The 9,327-nt window shown below is 38.5% G+C and overlaps 1 pseudogene; it reads right to left on the reverse strand.

Moving 5' to 3' along the window:
• Window positions 1-8,787: 8,787 nt before the first annotated feature.
• LOC112439265 (ubiquitin-like protein 5) lies at window positions 8,788-9,018 on the reverse strand (annotated as a pseudogene).
• Window positions 9,019-9,327: the final 309 nt, after the last annotated feature.

The raw sequence follows: 9,327 nt of genomic DNA on the forward strand, positions 1-9,327 counted from the left end.
TTTTTTCTATAAATTCATAATATGGCAGGGAAGAAGAGTATTAGGATACCATTATTACATGTGAGAAAGCTGAGACTAATTTTTTCCATTTATAGACCCTTCTAAGTGAAAATTCCTTGATTACTTAAACCATGGGTAGGTGAACATTTTACCCACATTTTTAAGGATCTTTTGATTATAAGCAACTGAAAACAATAAGACTTCACTTGAGCAGAATAAAGGAAATTATTACAAAGCACAGGGGTTCCTCACAGAACCCAAAGACCATGGGCCTTGGGCAAACAATGGAATTTGGCACCATTTGCCATAAAGACTAATATTCCAATCCCTGCTATTTCTCACTCAGCTTTCTTCTGCCTGGCTGCTGTCTTCTTTTTCTGCTTTCAAGTTTTCTCCGGTGCCTCCAATTCTAAGTCTGCATATCTGAGACCACTGGGGCCGACTCCTTTCATTTCAATTACAAATTCCTGGTAGACAAAATCAGTTTGCCTTCCTTTGAGTTAGGTGTCAGGTCCTGAGCAGATATGGCCAGAGGTACAGGGTGATATAGCAGAAACATGGAGCTTACTCCTCAGACAATTCCTGGAAAGACTTTCTGGACAGATGACCCAAAAATTGACACCTGAGCTACCTGAACAACTGCCTGTGAAAGCATATTTCTTCTGTGCTTTGAGGAAGAGCTTGTGAAGCTGAGAGCCCCGCTGCTCCATTTCAGGCTAGCTCTTGAAAAGGTAATGCTCTGATGGGTGGGGCCACTTAAGGAGGGGGCCAGAGACAGGGGCAATTTTCATAGGCAGCAGCTACTGACTCATCCGTAGCTCCAGTATACCTGGAGACATAGTCCTAGAACCATCAGGAGAATAACAAACGGGCTCTTATTCAAATCTGGGAGGTTGTTGAAGGATTACTGACAACTTAAATAGAAAGAGCTATTTCTGTGGGTTTATCATTTTCCCCCAATGATAAGAATTATTATTACAAAAGCAATGCATATTTGCACTTTTCTCAAATCCTATGGAAAAGTAACACAATACTAATTGAAGCTCTTCCTAATTTCTATCCCATTGCAAGAGACAACCACCAAACACTTACAAGTATATCATTCCAAAATAATTTCCCATGAGTATACCAAACTATAAGTTGGAATTTACCATGAATTATAGTACAAAACCTAAGGTGCAAGAAGTATCACATTCCTTTATTTTTCTAACCCAATTCGGCCACTTGTCAGGGTTGATACAATATCTGGTCTTGGGCATTTTGATGTCATTCCTTGGAGGAGGTGGGGGGTAGGTGGGAAGGTGATAAGTTGGGGAAGCTTTATTTTTCTCCTTTTTTTTTAAACAGGGTATCATTCTGTTACCCAGGTTGGAATGCAGTGGTGTAATTAGAGCTCACTGCAGCCTCCATCTCCTTGGCTCATGTGATTCTCCTGCCTCAGCCTCCTGAGTATCTGGGACTATGGGTGCATGCCACCACGCGTAGCTAATTTTTTTTTTTTTTTTTAGGGTTTTGTAGAGAAGAGGACTCACTTTGTTGCCCAAGCAGGTCTTGAACTCCTAGCCTCAAGTGTCACTCCTGCCTTGGCCTCTGAAAATGCTGGGATTACAGGTGTGAATCACTACATCCAGCTGAGACTTTCTTTTTCTACCCTGAAATCATACAAAATGTTTGGATTTATTTTGTCCAGGAGAAAGGGGAAGCATGCCTGGTTCCTTCAGTGTACCTCTCCTTGTTGTGTCCTCTTGAGCTCCACCTTTTATGCCAAGCTTTGGGATGAGGCTCTTGAGGACTTCAAGCTCCATGATCTAGAACCAGTCTCCTTGGGACATAGATTTCTGTAGCTTTCCTCTTTCAGGATTTTGTAACATGTGGATGGTTCAGAGGAGTGGGCTGCAGGTCCCTACCATTCCTATACCCATTCAATACCCAATTTGCCCAAACTCTGGAAAATTGACTTTCTTCCTCAAATAAAGTCATTCCATATATCCATGTAAACCACTGTGACCACTATGCTCTTTGGATGATAACTCACGCTTGCCCATAAGACCTCTTGAAGGAATACGCTTTTTAATGAATTATAAAACCAGGTAATTGGACTACATAATCTAGCTCTACTCTAACTAAACTCGCTTCTCTATATGATGGGCATTTAATAATTTGTAATTTTTTGAATGCCCTGAGCAGCATATAAACGATTACTTAAATGTATAGTTTTGTGTTAATTATATTAATCTCAACCATTTCTGAAACTCCCCTATGATCCACACACTATGTTAGGTTCTTAACTTTCATTTACTAATGAAGAAAACTGAACTTTGGTAATTTGCCAAGGTTATGGAGCTGTGCTGCCCAACATAAATACAACGTGAGTCACACAGGTAATTTTAAATTTATTTTAATCCTTTTGAGACAGGGTTTCACTCTGTCACCCAGGCTAGAGTGCGTTGGTACAATCTCGGCTCACTGCAACTTCCATTTCCCAGGCTCAAGTGATCCTCCCACTTCAGCCCCCAAAGTAGCTGAGATCACAGCTGTTTGCCACCAAGCCCGGCTCATTCTTTTATTTTTTGTAGAGATGAGTTTCTCCATGTTGTGCCAGGCTGGTCTCAAACTCCTGAGTTCATGAATCTCCCCAATTTCTGCCTCCCAAAGTGCTGGGATTACAGGCATGAACCGCTGCACCGGGACTCTTTAATTTTTTTTAATTTTTTTTTTTGAGACCAAGTTTTTCTCTTTTTGCCCAGGCTGGAGCACAGAGGCACAATCTCAACTCACCTCAACCTCTGCCTCCCGGGTTCAAGCAATTCTCCTGCCTCAGCCTTCCTGAGTAGCTGGGATTACAGGCATGCACCACCACACCTGGCTAATTTTGTATTTTTAGTAGAGACGGGGTTTCTCCATGTTGGTCAGGCTGGTCTTGAACTCTCGACCTCAGATGATCTGCCTGCCTCAGCCTCCCAAAGTGTTGGGATTACAGGCATGAGCCACCGCACCCGGCCAATTTTAAATTTTTTAGGGCCACATTAAAAAGTTTTTTTTAAAGGTGAAATTAATTTTTAAAATATTTTAACTCAATCTAACCAAAAGATTAGCATTTCAATATGAAAATCAATATAAAATTGAGATATTTTATATTGTTTGTGCCAAGTCTTCAAAATACAGTTTGTATTTTTTCCATTTACAGCACCTCTCAATTTGGACTAGCCACTGTTGAGGATGAAAACATGCCTTCAAATAGTTCTGCCTCATGGCTAGGCCAGGGGCATTTTTAGTCTTTGATTTTGCTTCTGTATGGAGTAGGAGAAAGATGATTGCCTGGGAATTCTAGAAGGAGAATGGAATATATAAAAAGCACGGACTAAGGTGCTGAGATATAATATTACCTCTCCACCTCAAATTGATGTCTGTTACTTAACACTAAGTCTTAATTAGTACATTTTTCATTGAGTGGCCTTGGGAATTCATCTTTCTTGTACACCTGATCCTTAACTCTGCTCTTATTTTCTTCCTGTGATTTATTCTGGCAAAGAAGCTGATCTTTTGCAACAATTGCTGAGTCTAAGGCCTGGCAGAAATGTTTGCAATTGTGGAGCATTGGTTTCTCCTGCCAGTGCTTTTGAAATACAAAGACTAAGAGAAGTCTCAAGGAGGAAAGTGCCCAGAAACCAGGGCAGCATCTGAATTGCATCACTCACCTGTTGAGGCTGGGAAGAAGCTGTGACATGGAGACAAGAAGTGCTCATTTGGGCCTGGGTGGGTAAGAGGGGAACTTAACGTGGAAGGTGAGAGAAAGTTGCTGTTTCAGGAGGGTATTGCTGCAGCTTTCAATGATGTTCATGGCTGTATGTTGAGGCCACATGGAGGCGATTAAGGCCTGGTAGGCCAGCAACTCAATAAGGCCTCACTTAGCCAATGAGGTTGCCTCAGATAGGGACCTCAGCTCTTTAAAGCTGCATTCCTTCAAGGAATTGTGTTGAGCCCAGAGGCATTATTTTTACTGAAATATAATTTATATACAGTGAAGTTCATTTTAGTATACAGTTCTATGGTGTTCTATATATAACACCTCCTCCCAAATTCTCATGCCCCTTTATGGACAATCTCCTACTCCCACTCCTGATCCTTGGAAATCACCAATCAATTTTCTATCCCTGCAGCTTTGCCTATTCCAGAAAGTTCTATGAATGGATTCGTAGAGTGTGCAGCCTTTTGACTCAAGGCATTTTTCACACAGCCTAATGCTTTTAAGATTTATTCATGTTGTTGTGGGTATTACTAATTTGTTCTTTTTATTGCTGGCTAGTATTTCACTATATGGATTTCCCACTTTTCTTTATCACTAGCTGAAATATGTTTGGACTGCTTCCAGTTTTTGACAATCACAAATAAAGCTGTAGTAAACATTTGTGTACAAAACCCAGAAGCATTCTAATTTTAATTTAATCAATTCTATATTTCCACAATACTTCAATTACATGTTATACTGGCCTCCCCAATGTGTCAAATTATATATATATATATATATACACACACACACATACACACATATGTAAATAACATGCATACCCATATATACCTGCTAAAAATATGTAAAAAGATTAAAATATTTTTCATCATTGATTTTATAACATCTAGTCCAGGATCAGCAACAGCTAACCATTTGGGGGTTTTAGCTCATTCATTAGATTTTTTTTTCCTCAAATATTCCTTTCCCAACTGATATTCACACAAACCAGTAATATTATAAATGCTTCCCTTTGGTTTCATTCCATATCAAATTCATCTTATTTGCTAACCCCTGTGCTGCTCTAGACTGAGGGCTGAGATGTTCCATCTTGATGATTTACAGCTTTCTGCTGACGTTCCAGTGGAGTAAAGAAAAACTAGAGGACCCTCTGAAAAAAGTACTTTATGTTTTACCCAGGAAACTATTGGTACATCTGGTAGATTTCACTTTAAGTACTTTTCACTGAACACAAATCCAGGATTCCTATCTTTTCTAGATATCCAAAAAGAATGACATTGAAAAGTGCTATTATTGTCAGGCCAGCCAGTTGGTTAGGGTGAAGACAAAAGCTTCCCCCCACTGGTCACAAGCCTAAGTATCTTTAGTTTTGCTCTAGAAGAAAAATCGGCAATTGAGCTGAAATAAGCATACTTTACAAAATTCACATCTCATGTGTGAAGACCACAGGGCATACACTGTGGATGTCTTGACAGCTGGAAATATTTCCTTGGATTTGTCCCACCCTACCAGTACTCAGCGCATTATTTCCTGACTGCTTAATGGAGGGGGAGGATTCATCAGAGATAAGGATTTTCTTCTTCTTTTGTTTGTTTCTGTACCTAATCATTGGGTTCCTGTTAGGCATTTTTGAGTGTCGGAGGGCAGAAACTCTGATTAGAAGTGACTCAGACTTGACCTTAAGTGTTTAGAAAAAAAAAAAAAGAACAATGATAATTGATTCCATCTATTCAACATTTGCTCCTTGCCTGATATTGTGCAGAGCACTATGTATTAATTAGAATATTTATTACTCACAACACCAACCCCATAAATTAGATACTATTATCTTTCTTACACAGATGAGAAAATTGAAGCTCACAAATACAATGGCTTACTTAAGATGGTGCAGCTAGTATATTTCAGAGCCAGAACTGGAAATAATTGTATTTGACTTGCTGTTAACCATCACATTTTATTGCCTGTCAAGTCTGTCCAGTATCCCCATGATTTTCTTGTCTGTAGGTAACAGTGGAATTGATGTGACCTACTTGCTGGACTGAATATTTTGATTTTATCTTACGTCCTTATGCATGGACATAGCCCCTACTATGACATTCTATGGAGTGCACTTCTTTTCTATTCTGTATTTTCCCCCAAACGCTTTGCTTTAAAGGCATTTCATTGAACCCTAGATATTAAATAGATTCTGGATGAGAGATTCTTTTAGGTTAAATCGCCACAAAGAACTTTCTTTTAGACACACAGCTGGCATTTGATTTCTGAAGTTACCATGGATTGAATGCTGAATTCAAAAGGAGCCAGAAAAGCGAAGGTAAAGTGTATAGGCTGAGAGCTTTGATGTGCCAGAAACCATGAAGGATATTTTGTAAAACTTCAGTTGCTGTTCTCAACATTTTCAGTACATTTTATCAATGCTATTTTACAGGTGAGGAAACGGAAACTCATGAAAATAAAGAAACTCATCCAAAGTTTCTCTGCAATTACATGGTGAGATCATGATATAGACTGGTGTTTCTCTTTTTAATTTCTCAATCTTTCCCTACATCAAGCTGTTTCCTGAATTAGAGAAAGGATATTGACTAACTTCTTTGTGATACTATCATGAAAGGAGTGGCAGCATTTTGAAGCCAGCTCCCTAAGCATTCTAAAAGATTTATCTGTTTTCTGAGATGAGAGAATACTGGGAGCTGGATGTGTTTTTAGTTTAGCCCAAGTGTAATGATATCAATGGGCTGTCTCAACAAAAGAAGCAAAATGGGCAGAGAAGAGCTGCGTGGGGAGAGGTAAATCTAGATGTACCCAGGCAGTGCCATTCCTGTTTAATCTGGAAATTACTCCTGGAAATGTATTTTGTATGGATTAGGTTCTGAAATTAGCTACTAAGTATAATATAGCATAGAGCCAAAATTATCCTTTAAACTTCCCTAAAAAAGAGAAATAAGGACTGAACAACTGTCTCAAGATTCTCCTTAGCCTGTTTATGCTTCAATATTGTAACAGATCATTTTTTTCTTCAGTTGATTATAAGATAAAGAATATGTCTTGAGGGAAGGGGCCATGTTGCATGAACATTACCTTTCTTGAAGTGTCTGCAAGATGTGTTCACCAGCAAAGGCATCATATTTTGTTCTCCTAGCTCAAAGTCATTCTGGGCAAAGTCATCTGTACTGGTGCCATCTTTCTTTCTGCCTTTACCTATCACATTGTCTGAAAGGCTGCTGCTTAGGTACAGAATCATGTCTGCAAAATATGTGTCTCTGTGGGACAGACAGCAATGACAAGGCAAGCTGAAATCTACTTCCATAAATGCATTAATAAGGATCACTAGTAGGATAACACTATAAAGAGTGGAGACAGCAAAACATGATTTTCCTGCCTTAAATGTGTGGTACTGATTGGGAGATATCTTTCTACCTGCTTTATTTTTACAGATACTTGATGGAAGGGAAGGAGATAGAATAAAAAACAAAAGCCAAGGGAGATATTTTTCAGAGTCATTTAAAAAAATCTTATTGTTTAAAACATTTTAAAATGTTTTGTTGTTTAAAAGAAAAAAATTACACCAAAAATAAAGAATTTACAATAAATACATGAAAGTGTCAAGAGGAATTATTTTTTGATAATTTCAAGAAAATTATGTATGTGAAACAGAGATAACCAGAATGTAAAACTTGAATTATAGGCTATTATTTTTACTATTTACAAATTTACCCTTCCCCCTTTTTTTCTACTGAATTGGTTACTTTCACTCACAAAAAGAGGTATGTACTGGGTGAGATTCTTGAATTAGTTAGAATGCCTTTTTGATAATCTTTATATTAACTATTAATATCTAGATTCAAATGCTGCCAGGAGTTCAGTAAGTTTTTAAAAAGCCCCAGAATATATATTCAAAAGAAAGTGGGCCTGGGATTGAACACCTCTGATGTCCTTCCAGCTGTGTGATAGGATCAGCTGTGTGGTTTTGGCCCGTTCTCTTTGGCTATCTGGACCTTAGTTTATTTATGAGCAAAATGAGCACTTTAAACCAAATGACTCCTAGCTTCCTTTCCAGGTATAACATTCTCTGTATTGGTGATAATGACCAACATTTTGAAGTTTGGGGATATATGTTTCACATCACATTTGAATATGCCATGTTTTTTAAAGTGGTGTTTTAAAAATGGTTCATAAATATTTTCTCCACACCCTGCTTGCAGAATTGCTTCAGGGAAGATCTCTCAAATGATGCCCAGATGGGAGAAGAGAAGGGGAAGGGAGATTTGAGCTTCAAAATAACCATCACTTCACAGATTGTCAGCAGTTATCCCTCAGTGGGCCGCGAACACAGGCAAGAGAAAAATTGCAGAGCAGAATTTAAACTAAATATTGGGTAGAATTTCCTGGCTCCAAAAGTGGGGTGAGGATATGAAAAGATTATTTTTAAAAACCTCTCTGTCCTGCATTTTCAAACGTGAATTCTTTAGAATGTTAACAGGTAATCCCAACTATGTTTGGTTTGGGTTTGGCCCAAGGATATTTCATAATCAAACACATTTGAGCATTGGAGCTATGCTCTTTGTTTATCGCAGGACTTCCTAGAGATTTTAACATGTTAAAACATGTTTTGACTCCCCAAGAAAGAAGAAAGCTCCCAAGGGACTTAGAACTTCCAAAATTTACTTGACCATGGAATGTTTTCCAAAACAGACTTCTCAGAACTTGGGTTTCTTGGAACACAGTTTGGGAAAGTTTGTTTCAGCTGTCCAGTATTAATGAATACAGAAAATTTGATTTCTTTAATCTATGGTAGTTGGAAAGAAAAATGTGATCTAATTGGGTAGCTATTTTGGTTCTTTGTTTTTTTCAATTTTTAAATATAAATATAAATACATATATATATATATATATATATATATATATATATATATATATATATATTTGCCACATCTAAGTCTTGGGTGAGTTTTTAAAAACAAGCATCTATACCAGTGTTGGGGGTGAGGATGTGAGGATGAGAGAGGACAGTGGGGCAGCAGAAATATTAGGATTCTAATCTATTGAAAATAAAGCTCCAGGTTCATCCCATCATGGATTTCATGGTCCCCCAGAATTGTGTGGTCCTTAAAAATCATGTACCATTTCTTCAGGATAATCTTTTTACAATGGGTGACAGCTTGGGCTGCAATCAGCTTCTTACGGTCTCTTAAGGTCTCCAGTGGTGTCATCTATGCTGCATTTAACATGGACCTGAAGCCCAGACAGTTGTTGCAAACAACCTCCATCATCCTAGCTAAAGCTCAAATCACCTTGAATCTGCCGATGCCACAAGTTCCTCACCCAAGTGCTGAACCCCAGTTGCAGTCAACGCTGGGAATCGGAAGCTGGGTGACTATTTTGAGACATCAATGATTTGGAATGTTGGTGGCCTATCATTCTTGCCTCCTTCCAATTCATTCACTAAAGAAGTCCAGGTGACCTTTTCTAAAGGTGAATCTAATTCTCTCACATACTACCTAGACACTACTGCCTCATTGCTTAAAAGTGTTCTTTGGGCCGGGTGCTGTGGCTTATGCCTGTAATCCCAGCACTTTAGG

Source organism: Pan paniscus, chromosome 2 (assembly GCF_029289425.2).
Source record: "Pan paniscus chromosome 2, NHGRI_mPanPan1-v2.0_pri, whole genome shotgun sequence".
Taxonomy (NCBI): Eukaryota; Metazoa; Chordata; class Mammalia; order Primates; family Hominidae; genus Pan; species Pan paniscus.